Source organism: Micromesistius poutassou, assembly GCF_964030765.1.
Source record: "Micromesistius poutassou genome assembly, chromosome: 5".
NCBI lineage: Eukaryota > Metazoa > Chordata > Actinopteri > Gadiformes > Gadidae > Micromesistius > Micromesistius poutassou.
In genome coordinates this window covers 5,716,685-5,740,903 of record NC_140275.1, presented here as the reverse complement: position 1 = coordinate 5,740,903, position 24,219 = coordinate 5,716,685, and the positions used below count along the sequence as shown (strand labels likewise).

The 24,219-nt window shown below is 44.3% G+C and overlaps 22 non-coding genes across 22 annotated transcripts; all 22 read right to left on the bottom strand.

Moving 5' to 3' along the window:
* Positions 1 to 624: 624 nt before the first annotated feature.
* On the bottom strand, positions 625 to 697 carry AC3HAE_014081 (transfer RNA arginine (anticodon CCU)). Its single transcript has one exon. It is a non-coding gene; the product is annotated as a tRNA-Arg (tRNA).
* Positions 698 to 1,783: 1,086 nt separating this feature from the next.
* Positions 1,784 to 1,856, bottom strand: AC3HAE_014080 (transfer RNA arginine (anticodon CCU)). Its single transcript has one exon. It is a non-coding gene; the product is annotated as a tRNA-Arg (tRNA).
* A 1,090-nt stretch (positions 1,857 to 2,946) lies between these two features.
* On the bottom strand, positions 2,947 to 3,019 carry AC3HAE_014079 (transfer RNA arginine (anticodon CCU)). Its single transcript has one exon. It is a non-coding gene; the product is annotated as a tRNA-Arg (tRNA).
* A 1,086-nt stretch (positions 3,020 to 4,105) lies between these two features.
* AC3HAE_014078 (transfer RNA arginine (anticodon CCU)) lies at positions 4,106 to 4,178 on the bottom strand. The gene has a single exon. It is a non-coding gene; the product is annotated as a tRNA-Arg (tRNA).
* Positions 4,179 to 5,268: 1,090 nt separating this feature from the next.
* On the bottom strand, positions 5,269 to 5,341 carry AC3HAE_014077 (transfer RNA arginine (anticodon CCU)). Its single transcript has one exon. It is a non-coding gene; the product is annotated as a tRNA-Arg (tRNA).
* A 1,086-nt stretch (positions 5,342 to 6,427) lies between these two features.
* On the bottom strand, positions 6,428 to 6,500 carry AC3HAE_014076 (transfer RNA arginine (anticodon CCU)). Its single transcript has one exon. It is a non-coding gene; the product is annotated as a tRNA-Arg (tRNA).
* Positions 6,501 to 7,586: 1,086 nt separating this feature from the next.
* Positions 7,587 to 7,659, bottom strand: AC3HAE_014073 (transfer RNA arginine (anticodon CCU)). The gene has a single exon. It is a non-coding gene; the product is annotated as a tRNA-Arg (tRNA).
* A 1,090-nt stretch (positions 7,660 to 8,749) lies between these two features.
* AC3HAE_014072 (transfer RNA arginine (anticodon CCU)) lies at positions 8,750 to 8,822 on the bottom strand. The gene has a single exon. It is a non-coding gene; the product is annotated as a tRNA-Arg (tRNA).
* Positions 8,823 to 9,912: 1,090 nt separating this feature from the next.
* Positions 9,913 to 9,985, bottom strand: AC3HAE_014071 (transfer RNA arginine (anticodon CCU)). The gene has a single exon. It is a non-coding gene; the product is annotated as a tRNA-Arg (tRNA).
* Positions 9,986 to 11,071: 1,086 nt separating this feature from the next.
* On the bottom strand, positions 11,072 to 11,144 carry AC3HAE_014070 (transfer RNA arginine (anticodon CCU)). The gene has a single exon. It is a non-coding gene; the product is annotated as a tRNA-Arg (tRNA).
* Positions 11,145 to 11,440: 296 nt separating this feature from the next.
* AC3HAE_014069 (transfer RNA methionine (anticodon CAU)) lies at positions 11,441 to 11,512 on the bottom strand. Its single transcript has one exon. It is a non-coding gene; the product is annotated as a tRNA-Met (tRNA).
* Positions 11,513 to 12,234: 722 nt separating this feature from the next.
* On the bottom strand, positions 12,235 to 12,307 carry AC3HAE_014068 (transfer RNA arginine (anticodon CCU)). Its single transcript has one exon. It is a non-coding gene; the product is annotated as a tRNA-Arg (tRNA).
* Positions 12,308 to 12,603: 296 nt separating this feature from the next.
* Positions 12,604 to 12,675, bottom strand: AC3HAE_014067 (transfer RNA methionine (anticodon CAU)). Its single transcript has one exon. It is a non-coding gene; the product is annotated as a tRNA-Met (tRNA).
* Positions 12,676 to 14,560: 1,885 nt separating this feature from the next.
* AC3HAE_014066 (transfer RNA arginine (anticodon CCU)) lies at positions 14,561 to 14,633 on the bottom strand. The gene has a single exon. It is a non-coding gene; the product is annotated as a tRNA-Arg (tRNA).
* Positions 14,634 to 15,719: 1,086 nt separating this feature from the next.
* On the bottom strand, positions 15,720 to 15,792 carry AC3HAE_014065 (transfer RNA arginine (anticodon CCU)). Its single transcript has one exon. It is a non-coding gene; the product is annotated as a tRNA-Arg (tRNA).
* Positions 15,793 to 16,882: 1,090 nt separating this feature from the next.
* AC3HAE_014063 (transfer RNA arginine (anticodon CCU)) lies at positions 16,883 to 16,955 on the bottom strand. Its single transcript has one exon. It is a non-coding gene; the product is annotated as a tRNA-Arg (tRNA).
* A 1,086-nt stretch (positions 16,956 to 18,041) lies between these two features.
* AC3HAE_014061 (transfer RNA arginine (anticodon CCU)) lies at positions 18,042 to 18,114 on the bottom strand. The gene has a single exon. It is a non-coding gene; the product is annotated as a tRNA-Arg (tRNA).
* Positions 18,115 to 19,204: 1,090 nt separating this feature from the next.
* AC3HAE_014060 (transfer RNA arginine (anticodon CCU)) lies at positions 19,205 to 19,277 on the bottom strand. The gene has a single exon. It is a non-coding gene; the product is annotated as a tRNA-Arg (tRNA).
* A 1,086-nt stretch (positions 19,278 to 20,363) lies between these two features.
* AC3HAE_014059 (transfer RNA arginine (anticodon CCU)) lies at positions 20,364 to 20,436 on the bottom strand. Its single transcript has one exon. It is a non-coding gene; the product is annotated as a tRNA-Arg (tRNA).
* A 1,090-nt stretch (positions 20,437 to 21,526) lies between these two features.
* Positions 21,527 to 21,599, bottom strand: AC3HAE_014058 (transfer RNA arginine (anticodon CCU)). Its single transcript has one exon. It is a non-coding gene; the product is annotated as a tRNA-Arg (tRNA).
* Positions 21,600 to 22,685: 1,086 nt separating this feature from the next.
* Positions 22,686 to 22,758, bottom strand: AC3HAE_014057 (transfer RNA arginine (anticodon CCU)). Its single transcript has one exon. It is a non-coding gene; the product is annotated as a tRNA-Arg (tRNA).
* A 1,090-nt stretch (positions 22,759 to 23,848) lies between these two features.
* On the bottom strand, positions 23,849 to 23,921 carry AC3HAE_014056 (transfer RNA arginine (anticodon CCU)). Its single transcript has one exon. It is a non-coding gene; the product is annotated as a tRNA-Arg (tRNA).
* Positions 23,922 to 24,219: the final 298 nt, after the last annotated feature.

Sequence of the window (24,219 nt, the reverse complement as noted above, 5' to 3'; positions counted from 1 at the left end):
AGTTTCAAAAGGGAGGATATGGACCTCCAGCATAACTCTGCTTTTCATGTAAAAAATGGAGTCCAACTGCAATTCTCTGGGCCGATCCACCTGTTAAATGATTGTTTAAAAAACATTTGGACTGAAATGTGCTGCTAATGGTTTTAAGAGAAAGGCTCTGTACCTCTATCGCCAATTCTGCTGGTGCCACAATGACTTCAGACATCCAAATGAAAGTGATGTAGCCATCACTCTATCTGGAATTAACTTTGAGGCCTGATACATTATACTGCTAGCAGAGGATGGTTTCGATCCATCGACCTCTGGGTTATGGGCCCAGCAAGCTTCCGCTGCGCCACTCTGCTTTGCATTTAAATAACATGGAGTCAAATTGTAAACCCTGGCTCAATCCACATTGTAATGCTTATTGTTACGCAGCTTATAGTTCCAGCATGACTTGAGAGGTGGGCACAGTGTGTGGCGCAATCCCTATGCCAGCACAGGATTCTTGATTTGGATGTCAATTGCAATTAATTTTTAGACTGAAACATTGAAAACATATGATTCTAGCAGAGGATGGTTTCGATCCATCGACCTCTGGGTTATGGGCCCAGCACGCTTCCGCTGCGCCACTCTGCTTGAATACACCCCAGACGGGACTCGAACCCACAATCCCTGGCTTAGGAGGCCAGTGCCTTATCCATTAGGCCACTGGGGCGCACGTGATTTTCTGACATGAGATTTGAAGAAAAAATAATCAACGACCAATCAAGGTTTGAAATACATAAGGACAATGCATGTGCGTGTGTATCGTCTTTCTTTAACCCCAGTCTTACTACCAATCCCTCACATCGTCTTCATAACAGATATTGTCAAATACTTTTTGAGGAATATTGGACACTCAGTTTCATCCCAATGTGAGACGAACTCTTTATGCTTGGTAGGGAGGGTGGGCTAGAATGACGATGGCACTCGCATTCAATGCTTGATCCTTTGTACAGCAATGATTCTAGCAGAGGATGGTTTCGATCCATCGACCTCTGGGTTATGGGCCCAGCACGCTTCCGCTGCGCCACTCTGCTTTACATTCCCAACACACGGAATCTAACATCAGATTCTTGCCCTATCCTGCTTTTTATTAATACTGTAAACAACCTTTTGACTCAAATTAGTGGCTCATAGTTTCAAAAGGGAGGATATGGACCTCCAGCATAACTCTGCTTTTCATGTAAAAAATGGAGTCCAACTGCAATTCTCTGGGCCGATCCACCTGTTAAATGATTGTTTAAAAAACATTTGGACTGAAATGTGCTGCTAATGGTTTTATGAGAAAGGCTCTGTACCTCTATCGCCAATTCTGCTGGTGCCACAATGACTTCAGACATCCAAATGAAAGTGATGTAGCCATCACTCTATCTGGAATTAACTTTGAGGCCTGATACATTATACTGCTAGCAGAGGATGGTTTCGATCCATCGACCTCTGGGTTATGGGCCCAGCACGCTTCCGCTGCGCCACTCTGCTTTGCATTTAAATAACATGGAGTCAAATTGTAAACCCTGGCTCAATCCACATTGTAATGCTTATTGTTACGCAGCTTATAGTTCCAGCATGACTTGAGAGGTGGGCACAGTGTGTGGCGCAATCCCTATGCCAGCACAGGATTCTTGATTTGGATGTCAATTGCAATTAATTTTTAGACTGAAACATTGAAAACATATGATTCTAGCAGAGGATGGTTTCGATCCATCGACCTCTGGGTTATGGGCCCAGCACGCTTCCGCTGCGCCACTCTGCTTGAATACACCCCAGACGGGACTCGAACCCACAATCCCTGGCTTAGGAGGCCAGTGCCTTATCCATTAGGCCACTGGGGCGCACGTTATTTTCTGACATGAGATTTGAAGAAAAAATAATCAACGACCAATCAAGGTTTGAAATACATAAGGACAATGCATGTGCGTGTGTATCTTCTTTCTTCAACCCCAGTCTTACTACCAATCCCTCACTCAAATCGTCTTCCTAACAGATATTGTCAAATACTTTTTGAGGAATATTGGACACTCATTTTCATCCCAATGTGAGACGAACTCTTTATGCTTGGTAGGGAGGGTGGGCTAGAATGACGATGGCACTCGCTTTCAATGCTTGATCCTTTGTACAGCAATGATTCTAGCAGAGGATGGTTTCGATCCATCGACCTCTGGGTTATGGGCCCAGCACGCTTCCGCTGCGCCACTCTGCTTTACATTCCCAACACACGGAATCTAACATCAGATTCTTGCCCTATCCTGCTTTTTATTAATACTGTAAACAACCTTTTGACTCAAATTAGTGGCTCATAGTTTCAAAAGGGAGGATATGGACCTCCAGCATAACTCTGCTTTTCATGTAAAAAATGGAGTCCAACTGCAATTCTCTGGGCCGATCCACCTGTTAAATGATTGTTTAAAAAACATTTGGACTGAAATGTGCTGCTAATGGTTTTAAGAGAAAGGCTCTGTACCTCTATCGCCAATTCTGCTGGTGCCACAATGACTTCAGACATCCAAATGAAAGTGATGTAGCCATCACTCTATCTGGAATTAACTTTGAGGCCTGATACATTATACTGCTAGCAGAGGATGGTTTCGATCCATCGACCTCTGGGTTATGGGCCCAGCACGCTTCCGCTGCGCCACTCTGCTTTGCATTTAAATAACATGGAGTCAAATTGTAAACCCTGGCTCAATCCACATTGTAATGCTTATTGTTACGCAGCTTATAGTTCCAGCATGACTTGAGAGGTGGGCACAGTGTGTGGCGCAATCCCTATGCCAGCACAGGATTCTTGATTTGGATGTCAATTGCAATTAATTTTTAGACTGAAACATTGAAAACATATGATTCTAGCAGAGGATGGTTTCGATCCATCGACCTCTGGGTTATGGGCCCAGCACGCTTCCGCTGCGCCACTCTGCTTGAATACACCCCAGACGGGACTCGAACCCACAATCCCTGGCTTAGGAGGCCAGTGCCTTATCCATTAGGCCACTGGGGCGCACGTTATTTTCTGACATGAGATTTGAAGAAAAAATAATCAACGACCAATCAAGGTTTGAAATACATAAGGACAATGCATGTGCGTGTGTATCGTCTTTCTTCAACCCCAGTCTTACTACCAATCCCTCACATCGTCTTCATAACAGATATTGTCAAATACTTTTTGAGGAATATTGGACACTCATTTTCATCCCAATGTGAGACGAACTCTTTATGCTTGGTAGGGAGGGTGGGCTAGAATGACGATGGCACTCGCATTCAATGCTTGATCCTTTGTACAGCAATGATTCTAGCAGAGGATGGTTTCGATCCATCGACCTCTGGGTTATGGGCCCAGCACGCTTCCGCTGCGCCACTCTGCTTTACATTCCCAACACACGGAATCTAACATCAGATTCTTGCCCTATCCTGCTTTTTATTAATACTGTAAACAACCTTTTGACTCAAATTAGTGGCTCATAGTTTCAAAAGGGAGGATATGGACCTCCAGCATAACTCTGCTTTTCATGTAAAAAATGGAGTCCAACTGCAATTCTCTGGGCCGATCCACCTGTTAAATGATTGTTTAAAAAACATTTGGACTGAAATGTGCTGCTAATGGTTTTAAGAGAAAGGCTCTGTACCTCTATCGCCAATTCTGCTGGTGCCACAATGACTTCAGACATCCAAATGAAAGTGATGTAGCCATCACTCTATCTGGAATTAACTTTGAGGCCTGATACATTATACTGCTAGCAGAGGATGGTTTCGATCCATCGACCTCTGGGTTATGGGCCCAGCACGCTTCCGCTGCGCCACTCTGCTTTGCATTTAAATAACATGGAGTCAAATTGTAAACCCTGGCTCAATCCACATTGTAATGCTTATTGTTACGCAGCTTATAGTTCCAGCATGACTTGAGAGGTGGGCACAGTGTGTGGCGCAATCCCTATGCCAGCACAGGATTCTTGATTTGGATGTCAATTGCAATTAATTTTTAGACTGAAACATTGAAAACATATGATTCTAGCAGAGGATGGTTTCGATCCATCGACCTCTGGGTTATGGGCCCAGCACGCTTCCGCTGCGCCACTCTGCTTGAATACACCCCAGACGGGACTCGAACCCACAATCCCTGGCTTAGGAGGCCAGTGCCTTATCCATTAGGCCACTGGGGCGCACGTTATTTTCTGACATGAGATTTGAAGAAAAAATAATCAACGACCAATCAAGGTTTGAAATACATAAGGACAATGCATGTGCGTGTGTATCGTCTTTCTTCAACCCCAGTCTTACTACCAATCCCTCACTCAAATCGTCTTCCTAGCAGATATTGTCAAATACTTTTTGAGGAATATTGGACACTCATTTTCATCCCAATGTGAGACGAACTCTTTATGCTTGGTAGGGAGGGTGGGCTAGAATGACGATGGCACTCGCATTCAATGCTTGATCCTTTGTACAGCAATGATTCTAGCAGAGGATGGTTTCGATCCATCGACCTCTGGGTTATGGGCCCAGCACGCTTCCGCTGCGCCACTCTGCTTTACATTCCCAACACACGGAATCTAACATCAGATTCTTGCCCTATCCTGCTTTTTATTAATACTGTAAACAACCTTTTGACTCAAATTAGTGGCTCATAGTTTCAAAAGGGAGGATATGGACCTCCAGCATAACTCTGCTTTTCATGTAAAAAATGGAGTCCAACTGCAATTCTCTGGGCCGATCCACCTGTTAAATGATTGTTTAAAAAACATTTGGACTGAAATGTGCTGCTAATGGTTTTAAGAGAAAGGCTCTGTACCTCTATCGCCAATTCTGCTGGTGCCACAATGACTTCAGACATCCAAATGAAAGTGATGTAGCCATCACTCTATCTGGAATTAACTTTGAGGCCTGATACATTATACTGCTAGCAGAGGATGGTTTCGATCCATCGACCTCTGGGTTATGGGCCCAGCACGCTTCCGCTGCGCCACTCTGCTTTGCATTTAAATAACATGGAGTCAAATTGTAAACCCTGGCTCAATCCACATTGTAATGCTTATTGTAACGCAGCTTATAGTTCCAGCATGACTTGAGAGGTGGGCACAGTGTGTGGCGCAATCCCTATGCCAGCACAGGATTCTTGATTTGGATGTCAATTGCAATTAATTTTTAGACTGAAACATTGAAAACATATGATTCTAGCAGAGGATGGTTTCGATCCATCGACCTCTGGGTTATGGGCCCAGCACGCTTCCGCTGCGCCACTCTGCTTGAATACACCCCAGACGGGACTCGAACCCACAATCCCTGGCTTAGGAGGCCAGTGCCTTATCCATTAGGCCACTGGGGCGCACGTTATTTTCTGACATGAGATTTGAAGAAAAAATAATCAACGACCAATCAAGGTTTGAAATACATAAGGACAATGCATGTGCGTGTGTATCGTCTTTCTTTAACCCCAGTCTTACTACCAATCCCTCACATCGTCTTCATAACAGATATTGTCAAATACTTTTTGAGGAATATTGGACACTCATTTTCATCCCAATGTGAGACGAACTCTTTATGCTTGGTAGGGAGGGTGGGCTAGAATGACGATGGCACTCGCATTCAATGCTTGATCCTTTGTACAGCAATGATTCTAGCAGAGGATGGTTTCGATCCATCGACCTCTGGGTTATGGGCCCAGCACGCTTCCGCTGCGCCACTCTGCTTTACATTCCCAACACACGGAATCTAACATCAGATTCTTGCCCTATCCTGCTTTTTATTAATACTGTAAACAACCTTTTGACTCAAATTAGTGGCTCATAGTTTCAAAAGGGAGGATATGGACCTCCAGCATAACTCTGCTTTTCATGTAAAAAATGGAGTCCAACTGCAATTCTCTGGGCCGATCCACCTGTTAAATGATTGTTTAAAAAACATTTGGACTGAAATGTGCTGCTAATGGTTTTAAGAGAAAGGCTCTGTACCTCTATCGCCAATTCTGCTGGTGCCACAATGACTTCAGACATCCAAATGAAAGTGATGTAGCCATCACTCTATCTGGAATTAACTTTGAGGCCTGATACATTATACTGCTAGCAGAGGATGGTTTCGATCCATCGACCTCTGGGTTATGGGCCCAGCACGCTTCCGCTGCGCCACTCTGCTTTGCATTTAAATAACATGGAGTCAAATTGTAAACCCTGGCTCAATCCACATTGTAATGCTTATTGTAACGCAGCTTATAGTTCCAGCATGACTTGAGAGGTGGGCACAGTGTGTGGCGCAATCCCTATGCCAGCACAGGATTCTTGATTTGGATGTCAATTGCAATTAATTTTTAGACTGAAACATTGAAAACATATGATTCTAGCAGAGGATGGTTTCGATCCATCGACCTCTGGGTTATGGGCCCAGCACGCTTCCGCTGCGCCACTCTGCTTGAATACACCCCAGACGGGACTCGAACCCACAATCCCTGGCTTAGGAGGCCAGTGCCTTATCCATTAGGCCACTGGGGCGCACGTTATTTTCTGACATGAGATTTGAAGAAAAAATAATCAACGACCAATCAAGGTTTGAAATACATAAGGACAATGCATGTGCGTGTGTATCGTCTTTCTTTAACCCCAGTCTTACTACCAATCCCTCACATCGTCTTCATAACAGATATTGTCAAATACTTTTTGAGGAATATTGGACACTCATTTTCATCCCAATGTGAGACGAACTCTTTATGCTTGGTAGGGAGGGTGGGCTAGAATGACGATGGCACTCGCATTCAATGCTTGATCCTTTGTACAGCAATGATTCTAGCAGAGGATGGTTTCGATCCATCGACCTCTGGGTTATGGGCCCAGCACGCTTCCGCTGCGCCACTCTGCTTTACATTCCCAACACACGGAATCTAACATCAGATTCTTGCCCTATCCTGCTTTTTATTAATACTGTAAACAACCTTTTGACTCAAATTAGTGGCTCATAGTTTCAAAAGGGAGGATATGGACCTCCAGCATAACTCTGCTTTTCATGTAAAAAATGGAGTCCAACTGCAATTCTCTGGGCCGATCCACCTGTTAAATGATTGTTTAAAAAACATTTGGACTGAAATGTGCTGCTAATGGTTTTATGAGAAAGGCTCTGTACCTCTATCGCCAATTCTGCTGGTGCCACAATGACTTCAGACATCCAAATGAAAGTGATGTAGCCATCACTCTATCTGGAATTAACTTTGAGGCCTGATACATTATACTGCTAGCAGAGGATGGTTTCGATCCATCGACCTCTGGGTTATGGGCCCAGCACGCTTCCGCTGCGCCACTCTGCTTTGCATTTAAATAACATGGAGTCAAATTGTAAACCCTGGCTCAATCCACATTGTAATGCTTATTGTTACGCAGCTTATAGTTCCAGCATGACTTGAGAGGTGGGCACAGTGTGTGGCGCAATCCCTATGCCAGCACAGGATTCTTGATTTGGATGTCAATTGCAATTAATTTTTAGACTGAAACATTGAAAACATATGATTCTAGCAGAGGATGGTTTCGATCCATCGACCTCTGGGTTATGGGCCCAGCACGCTTCCGCTGCGCCACTCTGCTTGAATACACCCCAGACGGGACTCGAACCCACAATCCCTGGCTTAGGAGGCCAGTGCCTTATCCATTAGGCCACTGGGGCGCACGTTATTTTCTGACATGAGATTTGAAGAAAAAATAATCAACGACCAATCAAGGTTTGAAATACATAAGGACAATGCATGTGCGTGTGTATCTTCTTTCTTCAACCCCAGTCTTACTACCAATCCCTCACTCAAATCGTCTTCCTAACAGATATTGTCAAATACTTTTTGAGGAATATTGGACACTCATTTTCATCCCAATGTGAGACGAACTCTTTATGCTTGGTAGGGAGGGTGGGCTAGAATGACGATGGCACTCGCTTTCAATGCTTGATCCTTTGTACAGCAATGATTCTAGCAGAGGATGGTTTCGATCCATCGACCTCTGGGTTATGGGCCCAGCACGCTTCCGCTGCGCCACTCTGCTTTACATTCCCAACACACGGAATCTAACATCAGATTCTTGCCCTATCCTGCTTTTTATTAATACTGTAAACAACCTTTTGACTCAAATTAGTGGCTCATAGTTTCAAAAGGGAGGATATGGACCTCCAGCATAACTCTGCTTTTCATGTAAAAAATGGAGTCCAACTGCAATTCTCTGGGCCGATCCACCTGTTAAATGATTGTTTAAAAAACATTTGGACTGAAATGTGCTGCTAATGGTTTTAAGAGAAAGGCTCTGTACCTCTATCGCCAATTCTGCTGGTGCCACAATGACTTCAGACATCCAAATGAAAGTGATGTAGCCATCACTCTATCTGGAATTAACTTTGAGGCCTGATACATTATACTGCTAGCAGAGGATGGTTTCGATCCATCGACCTCTGGGTTATGGGCCCAGCACGCTTCCGCTGCGCCACTCTGCTTTGCATTTAAATAACATGGAGTCAAATTGTAAACCCTGGCTCAATCCACATTGTAATGCTTATTGTAACGCAGCTTATAGTTCCAGCATGACTTGAGAGGTGGGCACAGTGTGTGGCGCAATCCCTATGCCAGCACAGGATTCTTGATTTGGATGTCAATTGCAATTAATTTTTAGACTGAAACATTGAAAACATATGATTCTAGCAGAGGATGGTTTCGATCCATCGACCTCTGGGTTATGGGCCCAGCACGCTTCCGCTGCGCCACTCTGCTTGAATACACCCCAGACGGGACTCGAACCCACAATCCCTGGCTTAGGAGGCCAGTGCCTTATCCATTAGGCCACTGGGGCGCACGTTATTTTCTGACATGAGATTTGAAGAAAAAATAATCAACGACCAATCAAGGTTTGAAATACATAAGGACAATGCATGTGCGTGTGTATCGTCTTTCTTCAACCCCAGTCTTACTACCAATCCCTCACTCAAATCGTCTTCCTAACAGATATTGTCAAATACTTTTTGAGGAATATTGGACACTCATTTTCATCCCAATGTGAGACGAACTCTTTATGCTTGGTAGGGAGGGTGGGCTAGAATGACGATGGCACTCGCATTCAATGCTTGATCCTTTGTACAGCAATGATTCTAGCAGAGGATGGTTTCGATCCATCGACCTCTGGGTTATGGGCCCAGCACGCTTCCGCTGCGCCACTCTGCTTTACATTCCCAACACACGGAATCTAACATCAGATTCTTGCCCTATCCTGCTTTTTATTAATACTGTAAACAACCTTTTGACTCAAATTAGTGGCTCATAGTTTCAAAAGGGAGGATATGGACCTCCAGCATAACTCTGCTTTTCATGTAAAAAATGGAGTCCAACTGCAATTCTCTGGGCCGATCCACCTGTTAAATGATTGTTTAAAAAACATTTGGACTGAAATGTGCTGCTAATGGTTTTAAGAGAAAGGCTCTGTACCTCTATCGCCAATTCTGCTGGTGCCACAATGACTTCAGACATCCAAATGAAAGTGATGTAGCCATCACTCTATCTGGAATTAACTTTGAGGCCTGATACATTATACTGCTAGCAGAGGATGGTTTCGATCCATCGACCTCTGGGTTATGGGCCCAGCACGCTTCCGCTGCGCCACTCTGCTTTGCATTTAAATAACATGGAGTCAAATTGTAAACCCTGGCTCAATCCACATTGTAATGCTTATTGTAACGCAGCTTATAGTTCCAGCATGACTTGAGAGGTGGGCACAGTGTGTGGCGCAATCCCTATGCCAGCACAGGATTCTTGATTTGGATGTCAATTGCAATTAATTTTTAGACTGAAACATTGAAAACATATGATTCTAGCAGAGGATGGTTTCGATCCATCGACCTCTGGGTTATGGGCCCAGCACGCTTCCGCTGCGCCACTCTGCTTGAATACACCCCAGACGGGACTCGAACCCACAATCCCTGGCTTAGGAGGCCAGTGCCTTATCCATTAGGCCACTGGGGCGCACGTTATTTTCTGACATGAGATTTGAAGAAAAAATAATCAACGACCAATCAAGGTTTGAAATACATAAGGACAATGCATGTGCGTGTGTATCGTCTTTCTTTAACCCCAGTCTTACTACCAATCCCTCACATCGTCTTCATAACAGATATTGTCAAATACTTTTTGAGGAATATTGGACACTCATTTTCATCCCAATGTGAGACGAACTCTTTATGCTTGGTAGGGAGGGTGGGCTAGAATGACGATGGCACTCGCATTCAATGCTTGATCCTTTGTACAGCAATGATTCTAGCAGAGGATGGTTTCGATCCATCGACCTCTGGGTTATGGGCCCAGCACGCTTCCGCTGCGCCACTCTGCTTTACATTCCCAACACACGGAATCTAACATCAGATTCTTGCCCTATCCTGCTTTTTATTAATACTGTAAACAACCTTTTGACTCAAATTAGTGGCTCATAGTTTCAAAAGGGAGGATATGGACCTCCAGCATAACTCTGCTTTTCATGTAAAAAATGGAGTCCAACTGCAATTCTCTGGGCCGATCCACCTGTTAAATGATTGTTTAAAAAACATTTGGACTGAAATGTGCTGCTAATGGTTTTATGAGAAAGGCTCTGTACCTCTATCGCCAATTCTGCTGGTGCCACAATGACTTCAGACATCCAAATGAAAGTGATGTAGCCATCACTCTATCTGGAATTAACTTTGAGGCCTGATACATTATACTGCTAGCAGAGGATGGTTTCGATCCATCGACCTCTGGGTTATGGGCCCAGCACGCTTCCGCTGCGCCACTCTGCTTTGCATTTAAATAACATGGAGTCAAATTGTAAACCCTGGCTCAATCCACATTGTAATGCTTATTGTTACGCAGCTTATAGTTCCAGCATGACTTGAGAGGTGGGCACAGTGTGTGGCGCAATCCCTATGCCAGCACAGGATTCTTGATTTGGATGTCAATTGCAATTAATTTTTAGACTGAAACATTGAAAACATATGATTCTAGCAGAGGATGGTTTCGATCCATCGACCTCTGGGTTATGGGCCCAGCACGCTTCCGCTGCGCCACTCTGCTTGAATACACCCCAGACGGGACTCGAACCCACAATCCCTGGCTTAGGAGGCCAGTGCCTTATCCATTAGGCCACTGGGGCGCACGTTATTTTCTGACATGAGATTTGAAGAAAAAATAATCAACGACCAATCAAGGTTTGAAATACATAAGGACAATGCATGTGCGTGTGTATCTTCTTTCTTCAACCCCAGTCTTACTACCAATCCCTCACTCAAATCGTCTTCCTAACAGATATTGTCAAATACTTTTTGAGGAATATTGGACACTCATTTTCATCCCAATGTGAGACGAACTCTTTATGCTTGGTAGGGAGGGTGGGCTAGAATGACGATGGCACTCGCTTTCAATGCTTGATCCTTTGTACAGCAATGATTCTAGCAGAGGATGGTTTCGAACCATCGACCTCTGGGATATGGGCCCAGCACGCTTCCGCTGCGCCACTCTGCTTTACATTCCCAACACACGGAATCTAACATCAGATTCTTGCCCTATCCTGCTTTTTATTAATACTGTAAACAACCTTTTGACTCAAATTAGTGGCTCATAGTTTCAAAAGGGAGGATATGGACCTCCAGCATAACTCTGCTTTTCATGTAAAAAATGGAGTCCAACTGCAATTCTCTGGGCCGATCCACCTGTTAAATGATTGTTTAAAAAACATTTGGACTGAAATGTGCTGCTAATGGTTTTATGAGAAAGGCTCTGTACCTCTATCGCCAATTCTGCTGGTGCCACAATGACTTCAGACATCCAAATGAAAGTGATGTAGCCATCACTCTATCTGGAATTAACTTTGAGGCCTGATACATTATACTGCTAGCAGAGGATGGTTTCGATCCATCGACCTCTGGGTTATGGGCCCAGCACGCTTCCGCTGCGCCACTCTGCTTTGCATTTAAATAACATGGAGTCAAATTGTAAACCCTGGCTCAATCCACATTGTAATGCTTATTGTTACGCAGCTTATAGTTCCAGCATGACTTGAGAGGTGGGCACAGTGTGTGGCGCAATCCCTATGCCAGCACAGGATTCTTGATTTGGATGTCAATTGCAATTAATTTTTAGACTGAAACATTGAAAACATATGATTCTAGCAGAGGATGGTTTCGATCCATCGACCTCTGGGTTATGGGCCCAGCACGCTTCCGCTGCGCCACTCTGCTTGAATACACCCCAGACGGGACTCGAACCCACAATCCCTGGCTTAGGAGGCCAGTGCCTTATCCATTAGGCCACTGGGGCGCACGTTATTTTCTGACATGAGATTTGAAGAAAAAATAATCAACGACCAATCAAGGTTTGAAATACATAAGGACAATGCATGTGCGTGTGTATCTTCTTTCTTCAACCCCAGTCTTACTACCAATCCCTCACTCAAATCGTCTTCCTAACAGATATTGTCAAATACTTTTTGAGGAATATTGGACACTCATTTTCATCCCAATGTGAGACGAACTCTTTATGCTTGGTAGGGAGGGTGGGCTAGAATGACGATGGCACTCGCTTTCAATGCTTGATCCTTTGTACAGCAATGATTCTAGCAGAGGATGGTTTCGAACCATCGACCTCTGGGATATGGGCCCAGCACGCTTCCGCTGCGCCACTCTGCTTTACATTCCCAACACACGGAATCTAACATCAGATTCTTGCCCTATCCTGCTTTTTATTAATACTGTAAACAACCTTTTGACTCAAATTAGTGGCTCATAGTTTCAAAAGGGAGGATATGGACCTCCAGCATAACTCTGCTTTTCATGTAAAAAATGGAGTCCAACTGCAATTCTCTGGGCCGATCCACCTGTTAAATGATTGTTTAAAAAACATTTGGACTGAAATGTGCTGCTAATGGTTTTAAGAGAAAGGCTCTGTACCTCTATCGCCAATTCTGCTGGTGCCACAATGACTTCAGACATCCAAATGAAAGTGATGTAGCCATCACTCTATCTGGAATTAACTTTGAGGGCTGATACATTATACTGCTAGCAGAGGATGGTTTCGATCCATCGACCTCTGGGTTATGGGCCCAGCACGCTTCCGCTGGGCCACTCTGCTTTGCATTTAAATAACATGGAGTCGAATTGTAAACCCTGGCTCAATCCACATTGTAATGCTTATTGTTACGCAGCTTATAGTTCCAGCATGACTTGAGAGGTGGGCACAGTGTGTGGCGCAATCCCTATGCCAGCACAGGATTCTTGATTTGGATGTCAATTGCAATTAATTTTTAGACTGAAACATTGAAAACAAATGATTCTAGCAGAGGATGGTTTCGATCCATCGACCTCTGGGTTATGGGCCCAGCACGCTTCCGCTGCGCCACTCTGCTTGAATACACCCCAGACTGGACTCGAACCCACAATCCCTGGCTTAGGAGGCCAGTGCCTTATCCATTAGGCCACTGGGGCGCACGTTATTTTCTGACATGAGATTTGAAGAAAAAATAATCAACGACCAATCAAGGTTTGAAATACATAAGGACAATGCATGTGCGTGTGTATCGTCTTTCTTCAACCCCAGTCTTACTACCAATCCCTCACTCAAATCGTCTTCCTAGCAGATATTGTCAAATACTTTTTGAGGAATATTGGACACTCATTTTCATCCCAATGTGAGACGAACTCTTTATGCTTGGTAGGGAGGGTGGGCTAGAATGACGATGGCACTCGCATTCAATGCTTGATCCTTTGTACAGCAATGATTCTAGCAGAGGATGGTTTCGATCCATCGACCTCTGGGTTATGGGCCCAGCACGCTTCCGCTGCGCCACTCTGCTTTACATTCCCAACACACGGAATCTAACATCAGATTCTTGCCCTATCCTGCTTTTTATTAATACTGTAAACAACCTTTTGACTCAAATTAGTGGCTCATAGTTTCAAAAGGGAGGATATGGACCTCCAGCATAACTCTGCTTTTCATGTAAAAAATGGAGTCCAACTGCAATTCTCTGGGCCGATCCACCTGTTAAATGATTGTTTAAAAAACATTTGGACTGAAATGTGCTGCTAATGGTTTTAAGAGAAAGGCTCTGTACCTCTATCGCCAATTCTGCTGGTGCCACAATGACTTCAGACATCCAAATGAAAGTGATGTAGCCATCACTCTATCTGGAATTAACTTTGAGGCCTGATACATTATACTGCTAGCAGAGGATGGTTTCGATCCATCGACCTCTGGGTTATGGGCCCAGCACGCTTCCGCTGCGCCACTCTGCTTTGCATTTAAATAACATGGAGTCAAATTGTAAACCCTGGCTCAATCCACATTGTAATGCTTATTGTTACGCAGCTTATAGTTCCAGCATGACTTGAGAGGTGGGCACAGTGTGTGGCGCAATCCCTATGCCAGCACAGGATTCTTGATTTGGATGTCAATTGCAATTAATTTTTAGACTGAAACATTGAAAACATATGATTCTAGCAGAGGATGGTTTCGATCCATCGACCTCTGGGTTATGGGCCCAGCACGCTTCCGCTGCGCCACTCTGCTTGAATACACCCCAGACGGGACTCGAACCCACAATCCCTGGCTTAGGAGGCCAGTGCCTTATCCATTAGGCCACTGGGGCGCACGTTATTTTCTGACATGAGATTTGAAGAAAAAATAATCAACGACCAATCAAGGTTTGAAATACATAAGGACAATGCATGTGCGTGTGTATCGTCTTTCTTCAACCCCAGTCTTACTACCAATCCCTCACATCGTCTTCATAACAGATATTGTCAAATACTTTTTGAGGAATATTGGACACTCATTTTCATCCCAATGTGAGACGAACTCTTTATGCTTGGTAGGGAGGGTGGGCTAGAATGACGATGGCACTCGCATTCAATGCTTGATCCTTTGTACAGCAATGATTCTAGCAGAGGATGGTTTCGATCCATCGACCTCTGGGTTATGGGCCCAGCACGCTTCCGCTGCGCCACTCTGCTTTACATTCCCAACACACGGAATCTAACATCAGATTCTTGCCCTATCCTGCTTTTTATTAATACTGTAAACAACCTTTTGACTCAAATTAGTGGCTCATAGTTTCAAAAGGGAGGATATGGACCTCCAGCATAACTCTGCTTTTCATGTAAAAAATGGAGTCCAACTGCAATTCTCTGGGCCGATCCACCTGTTAAATGATTGTTTAAAAAACATTTGGACTGAAATGTGCTGCTAATGGTTTTAAGAGAAAGGCTCTGTACCTCTATCGCCAATTCTGCTGGTGCCACAATGACTTCAGACATCCAAATGAAAGTGATGTAGCCATCACTCTATCTGGAATTAACTTTGAGGCCTGATACATTATACTGCTAGCAGAGGATGGTTTCGATCCATCGACCTCTGGGTTATGGGCCCAGCACGCTTCCGCTGCGCCACTCTGCTTTGCATTTAAATAACATGGAGTCAAATTGTAAACCCTGGCTCAATCCACATTGTAATGCTTATTGTTACGCAGCTTATAGTTCCAGCATGACTTGAGAGGTGGGCACAGTGTGTGGCGCAATCCCTATGCCAGCACAGGATTCTTGATTTGGATGTCAATTGCAATTAATTTTTAGACTGAAACATTGAAAACATATGATTCTAGCAGAGGATGGTTTCGATCCATCGACCTCTGGGTTATGGGCCCAGCACGCTTCCGCTGCGCCACTCTGCTTGAATACACCCCAGACGGGACTCGAACCCACAATCCCTGGCTTAGGAGGCCAGTGCCTTATCCATTAGGCCACTGGGGCGCACGTTATTTTCTGACATGAGATTTGAAGAAAAAATAATCAACGACCAATCAAGGTTTGAAATACATAAGGACAATGCATGTGCGTGTGTATCGTCTTTCTTCAACCCCAGTCTTACTACCAATCCCTCACTCAAATCGTCTTCCTAGCAGATATTGTCAAATACTTTTTGAGGAATATTGGACACTCATTTTCATCCCAATGTGAGACGAACTCTTTATGCTTGGTAGGGAGGGTGGGCTAGAATGACGATGGCACTCGCATTCAATGCTTGATCCTTTGTACAGCAATGATTCTAGCAGAGGATGGTTTCGATCCATCGACCTCTGGGTTATGGGCCCAGCACGCTTCCGCTGCGCCACTCTGCTTTACATTCCCAACACACGGAATCTAACATCAGATTCTTGCCCTATCCTGCTTTTTATTAATACTGTAAACAACCTTTTGACTCAAATTAGTGGCTCATAGTTTCAAAAGGGAGGATATGGACCTCCAGCATAACTCTGCTTTTCATGTAAAAAATGGAGTCCAACTGCAATTCTCTGGGCCGATCCACCTGTTAAATGATTGTTTAAAAAACATTTGGACTGAAATGTGCTGCTAATGGTTTTAAGAGAAAGGCTCTGTACCTCTATCGCCAATTCTGCTGGTGCCACAATGACTTCAGACATCCAAATGAAAGTGATGTAGCCATCACTCTATCTGGAATTAACTTTGAGGCCTGATACATTATACTGCTAGCAGAGGATGGTTTCGATCCATCGACCTCTGGGTTATGGGCCCAGCACGCTTCCGCTGCGCCACTCTGCTTTGCATTTAAATAACATGGAGTCAAATTGTAAACCCTGGCTCAATCCACATTGTAATGCTTATTGTAACGCAGCTTATAGTTCCAGCATGACTTGAGAGGTGGGCACAGTGTGTGGCGCAATCCCTATGCCAGCACAGGATTCTTGATTTGGATGTCAATTGCAATTAATTTTTAGACTGAAACATTGAAAACATATGATTCTAGCAGAGGATGGTTTCGATCCATCGACCTCTGGGTTATGGGCCCAGCACGCTTCCGCTGCGCCACTCTGCTTGAATACACCCCAGACGGGACTCGAACCCACAATCCCTGGCTTAGGAGGCCAGTGCCTTATCCATTAGGCCACTGGGGCGCACGTTATTTTCTGACATGAGATTTGAAGAAAAAATAATCAACGACCAATCAAGGTTTGAAATACATAAGGACAATGCATGTGCGTGTGTATCGTCTTTCTTTAACCCCAGTCTTACTACCAATCCCTCACATCGTCTTCATAACAGATATTGTCAAATACTTTTTGAGGAATATTGGACACTCATTTTCATCCCAATGTGAGACGAACTCTTTATGCTTGGTAGGGAGGGTGGGCTAGAATGACGATGGCACTCGCATTCAATGCTTGATCCTTTGTACAGCAATGATTCTAGCAGAGGATGGTTTCGATCCATCGACCTCTGGGTTATGGGCCCAGCACGCTTCCGCTGCGCCACTCTGCTTTACATTCCCAACACACGGAATCTAACATCAGATTCTTGCCCTATCCTGCTTTTTATTAATACTGTAAACAACCTTTTGACTCAAATTAGTGGCTCATAGTTTCAAAAGGGAGGATATGGACCTCCAGCATAACTCTGCTTTTCATGTAAAAAATGGAGTCCAACTGCAATTCTCTGGGCCGATCCACCTGTTAAATGATTGTTTAAAAAACATTTGGACTGAAATGTGCTGCTAATGGTTTTAAGAGAAAGGCTCTGTACCTCTATCGCCAATTCTGCTGGTGCCACAATGACTTCAGACATCCAAATGAAAGTGATGTAGCCATCACTCTATCTGGAATTAACTTTGAGGCCTGATACATTATACTGCTAGCAGAGGATGGTTTCGATCCATCGACCTCTGGGTTATGGGCCCAGCACGCTTCCGCTGCGCCACTCTGCTTTGCATTTAAATAACATGGAGTCAAATTGTAAACCCTGGCTCAATCCACATTGTAATGCTTATTGTAACGCAGCTTATAGTTCCAGCATGACTTGAGAGGTGGGCACAGTGTGTGGCGCAATCCCTATGCCAGCACAGGATTCTTGATTTGGATGTCAATTGCAATTAATTTTTAGACTGAAACATTGAAAACATATGATTCTAGCAGAGGATGGTTTCGATCCATCGACCTCTGGGTTATGGGCCCAGCACGCTTCCGCTGCGCCACTCTGCTTGAATACACCCCAGACGGGACTCGAACCCACAATCCCTGGCTTAGGAGGCCAGTGCCTTATCCATTAGGCCACTGGGGCGCACGTTATTTTCTGACATGAGATTTGAAGAAAAAATAATCAACGACCAATCAAGGTTTGAAATACATAAGGACAATGCATGTGCGTGTGTATCGTCTTTCTTCAACCCCAGTCTTACTACCAATCCCTCACTCAAATCGTCTTCCTAACAGATATTGTCAAATACTTTTTGAGGAATATTGGACACTCATTTTCATCCCAATGTGAGACGAACTCTTTATGCTTGGTAGGGAGGGTGGGCTAGAATGACGATGGCACTCGCATTCAATGCTTGATCCTTTGTACAGCAATGATTCTAGCAGAGGATGGTTTCGATCCATCGACCTCTGGGTTATGGGCCCAGCACGCTTCCGCTGCGCCACTCTGCTTTACATTCCCAACACACGGAATCTAACATCAGATTCTTGCCCTATCCTGCTTTTTATTAATACTGTAAACAACCTTTTGACTCAAATTAGTGGCTCATAGTTTCAAAAGGGAGGATATGGACCTCCAGCATAACTCTGCTTTTCATGTAAAAAATGGAGTCCAACTGCAATTCTCTGGGCCGATCCACCTGTTAAATGATTGTTTAAAAAACATTTGGACTGAAATGTGCTGCTAATGGTTTTAAGAGAAAGGCTCTGTACCTCTATCGCCAATTCTGCTGGTGCCACAATGACTTCAGACATCCAAATGAAAGTGATGTAGCCATCACTCTATCTGGAATTAACTTTGAGGCCTGATACATTATACTGCTAGCAGAGGATGGTTTCGATCCATCGACCTCTGGGTTATGGGCCCAGCAAGCTTCCGCTGCGCCACTCTGCTTTGCATTTAAATAACATGGAGTCAAATTGTAAACCCTGGCTCAATCCACATTGTAATGCTTATTGTTACGCAGCTTATAGTTCCAGCATGACTTGAGAGGTGGGCACAGTGTGTGGCGCAATCCCTATGCCAGCACAGGATTCTTGATTTGGATGTCAATTGCAATTAATTTTTAGACTGAAACATTGAAAACATATGATTCTAGCAGAGGATGGTTTCGATCCATCGACCTCTGGGTTATGGGCCCAGCACGCTTCCGCTGCGCCACTCTGCTTGAATACACCCCAGACGGGACTCGAACCCACAATCCCTGGCTTAGGAGGCCAGTGCCTTATCCATTAGGCCACTGGGGCGCACGTTATTTTCTGACATGAGATTTGAAGAAAAAATAATCAACGACCAATCAAGGTTTGAAATACATAAGGACAATGCATGTGCGTGTGTATCGTCTTTCTTTAACCCCAGTCTTACTACCAATCCCTCACATCGTCTTCATAACAGATATTGTCAAATACTTTTTGAGGAATATTGGACACTCATTTTCATCCCAATGTGAGACGAACTCTTTATGCTTGGTAGGGAGGGTGGGCTAGAATGACGATGGCACTCGCATTCAATGCTTGATCCTTTGTACAGCAATGATTCTAGCAGAGGATGGTTTCGATCCATCGACCTCTGGGTTATGGGCCCAGCACGCTTCCGCTGCGCCACTCTGCTTTACATTCCCAACACACGGAATCTAACATCAGATTCTTGCCCTATCCTGCTTTTTATTAATACTGTAAACAACCTTTTGACTCAAATTAGTGGCTCATAGTTTCAAAAGGGAGGATATGGACCTCCAGCATAACTCTGCTTTTCATGTAAAAAATGGAGTCCAACTGCAATTCTCTGGGCCGATCCACCTGTTAAATGATTGTTTAAAAAACATTTGGACTGAAATGTGCTGCTAATGGTTTTATGAGAAAGGCTCTGTACCTCTATCGCCAATTCTGCTGGTGCCACAATGACTTCAGACATCCAAATGAAAGTGATGTAGCCATCACTCTATCTGGAATTAACTTTGAGGCCTGATACATTATACTGCTAGCAGAGGATGGTTTCGATCCATCGACCTCTGGGTTATGGGCCCAGCACGCTTCCGCTGCGCCACTCTGCTTTGCATTTAAATAACATGGAGTCAAATTGTAAACCCTGGCTCAATCCACATTGTAATGCTTATTGTTACGCAGCTTATAGTTCCAGCATGACTTGAGAGGTGGGCACAGTGTGTGGCGCAATCCCTATGCCAGCACAGGATTCTTGATTTGGATGTCAATTGCAATTAATTTTTAGACTGAAACATTGAAAACATATGATTCTAGCAGAGGATGGTTTCGATCCATCGACCTCTGGGTTATGGGCCCAGCACGCTTCCGCTGCGCCACTCTGCTTGAATACACCCCAGACGGGACTCGAACCCACAATCCCTGGCTTAGGAGGCCAGTGCCTTATCCATTAGGCCACTGGGGCGCACGTTATTTTCTGACATGAGATTTGAAGAAAAAATAATCAACGACCAATCAAGGTTTGAAATACATAAGGACAATGCATGTGCGTGTGTATCTTCTTTCTTCAACCCCAGTCTTACTACCAATCCCTCACTCAAATCGTCTTCCTAACAGATATTGTCAAATACTTTTTGAGGAATATTGGACACTCATTTTCATCCCAATGTGAGACGAACTCTTTATGCTTGGTAGGGAGGGTGGGCTAGAATGACGATGGCACTCGCTTTCAATGCTTGATCCTTTGTACAGCAATGATTCTAGCAGAGGATGGTTTCGATCCATCGACCTCTGGGTTATGGGCCCAGCACGCTTCCGCTGCGCCACTCTGCTTTACATTCCCAACACACGGAATCTAACATCAGATTCTTGCCCTATCCTGCTTTTTATTAATACTGTAAACAACCTTTTGACTCAAATTAGTGGCTCATAGTTTCAAAAGGGAGGATATGGACCTCCAGCATAACTCTGCTTTTCATGTAAAAAATGGAGTCCAACTGCAATTCTCTGGGCCGATCCACCTGTTAAATGATTGTTTAAAAAACATTTGGACTGAAATGTGCTGCTAATGGTTTTAAGAGAAAGGCTCTGTACCTCTATCGCCAATTCTGCTGGTGCCACAATGACTTCAGACATCCAAATGAAAGTGATGTAGCCATCACTCTATCTGGAATTAACTTTGAGGCCTGATACATTATACTGCTAGCAGAGGATGGTTTCGATCCATCGACCTCTGGGTTATGGGCCCAGCACGCTTCCGCTGCGCCACTCTGCTTTGCATTTAAATAACATGGAGTCAAATTGTAAACCCTGGCTCAATCCACATTGTAATGCTTATTGTTACGCAGCTTATAGTTCCAGCATGACTTGAGAGGTGGGCACAGTGTGTGGCGCAATCCCTATGCCAGCACAGGATTCTTGATTTGGATGTCAATTGCAATTAATTTTTAGACTGAAACATTGAAAACATATGATTCTAGCAGAGGATGGTTTCGATCCATCGACCTCTGGGTTATGGGCCCAGCACGCTTCCGCTGCGCCACTCTGCTTGAATACACCCCAGACGGGACTCGAACCCACAATCCCTGGCTTAGGAGGCCAGTGCCTTATCCATTAGGCCACTGGGGCGCACGTTATTTTCTGACATGAGATTTGAAGAAAAAATAATCAACGACCAATCAAGGTTTGAAATACATAAGGACAATGCATGTGCGTGTGTATCGTCTTTCTTCAACCCCAGTCTTACTACCAATCCCTCACATCGTCTTCATAACAGATATTGTCAAATACTTTTTGAGGAATATTGGACACTCATTTTCATCCCAATGTGAGACGAACTCTTTATGCTTGGTAGGGAGGGTGGGCTAGAATGACGATGGCACTCGCATTCAATGCTTGATCCTTTGTACAGCAATGATTCTAGCAGAGGATGGTTTCGATCCATCGACCTCTGGGTTATGGGCCCAGCACGCTTCCGCTGCGCCACTCTGCTTTACATTCCCAACACACGGAATCTAACATCAGATTCTTGCCCTATCCTGCTTTTTATTAATACTGTAAACAACCTTTTGACTCAAATTAGTGGCTCATAGTTTCAAAAGGGAGGATATGGACCTCCAGCATAACTCTGCTTTTCATGTAAAAAATGGAGTCCAACTGCAATTCTCTGGGCCGATCCACCTGTTAAATGATTGTTTAAAAAACATTTGGACTGAAATGTGCTGCTAATGGTTTTAAGAGAAAGGCTCTGTACCTCTATCGCCAATTCTGCTGGTGCCACAATGACTTCAGACATCCAAATGAAAGTGATGTAGCCATCACTCTATCTGGAATTAACTTTGAGGCCTGATACATTATACTGCTAGCAGAGGATGGTTTCGATCCATCGACCTCTGGGTTATGGGCCCAGCACGCTTCCGCTGCGCCACTCTGCTTTGCATTTAAATAACATGGAGTCAAATTGTAAACCCTGGCTCAATCCACATTGTAATGCTTATTGTTACGCAGCTTATAGTTCCAGCATGACTTGAGAGGTGGGCACAGTGTGTGGCGCAATCCCTATGCCAGCACAGGATTCTTGATTTGGATGTCAATTGCAATTAATTTTTAGACTGAAACATTGAAAACATATGATTCTAGCAGAGGATGGTTTCGATCCATCGACCTCTGGGTTATGGGCCCAGCACGCTTCCGCTGCGCCACTCTGCTTGAATACACCCCAGACGGGACTCGAACCCACAATCCCTGGCTTAGGAGGCCAGTGCCTTATCCATTAGGCCACTGGGGCGCACGTTATTTTCTGACATGAGATTTGAAGAAAAAATAATCAACGACCAATCAAGGTTTGAAATACATAAGGACAATGCATGTGCGTGTGTATCGTCTTTCTTCAACCCCAGTCTTACTACCAATCCCTCACTCAAATCGTCTTCCTAGCAGATATTGTCAAATACTTTTTGAGGAATATTGGACACTCATTTTCATCCCAATGTGAGACGAACTCTTTATGCTTGGTAGGGAGGGTGGGCTAGAATGACGATGGCACTCGCATTCAATGCTTGATCCTTTGTACAGCAATGATTCTAGCAGAGGATGGTTTCGATCCATCGACCTCTGGGTTATGGGCCCAGCACGCTTCCGCTGCGCCACTCTGCTTTACATTCCCAACACACGGAATCTAACATCAGATTCTTGCCCTATCCTGCTTTTTATTAATACTGTAAACAACCTTTTGACTCAAATTAGTGGCTCATAGTTTCAAAAGGGAGGATATGGACCTCCAGCATAACTCTGCTTTTCATGTAAAAAATGGAGTCCAACTGCAATTCTCTGGGCCGATCCACCTGTTAAATGATTGTTTAAAAAACATTTGGACTGAAATGTGCTGCTAATGGTTTTAAGAGAAAGGCTCTGTACCTCTATCGCCAATTCTGCTGGTGCCACAATGACTTCAGACATCCAAATGAAAGTGATGTAGCCATCACTCTATCTGGAATTAACTTTGAGGCCTGATACATTATACTGCTAGCAGAGGATGGTTTCGATCCATCGACCTCTGGGTTATGGGCCCAGCACGCTTCCGCTGCGCCACTCTGCTTTGCATTTAAATAACATGGAGTCAAATTGTAAACCCTGGCTCAATCCACATTGTAATGCTTATTGTAACGCAGCTTATAGTTCCAGCATGACTTGAGAGGTGGGCACAGTGTGTGGCGCAATCCCTATGCCAGCACAGGATTCTTGATTTGGATGTCAATTGCAATTAATTTTTAGACTGAAACATTGAAAACATATGATTCTAGCAGAGGATGGTTTCGATCCATCGACCTCTGGGTTATGGGCCCAGCACGCTTCCGCTGCGCCACTCTGCTTGAATACACCCCAGACGGGACTCGAACCCACAATCCCTGGCTTAGGAGGCCAGTGCCTTATCCATTAGGCCACTGGGGCGCACGTTATTTTCTGACATGAGATTTGAAGAAAAAATAATCAACGACCAATCAAGGTTTGAAATACATAAGGACAATGCATGTGCGTGTGTATCGTCTTTCTTTAACCCCAGTCTTACTACCAATCCCTCACATCGTCTTCATAACAGATATTGTCAAATACTTTTTGAGGAATATTGGACACTCATTTTCATCCCAATGTGAGACGAACTCTTTATGCTTGGTAGGGAGGGTGGGCTAGAATGACGATGGCACTCGCATTCAATGCTTGATCCTTTGTACAGCAATGATTCTAGCAG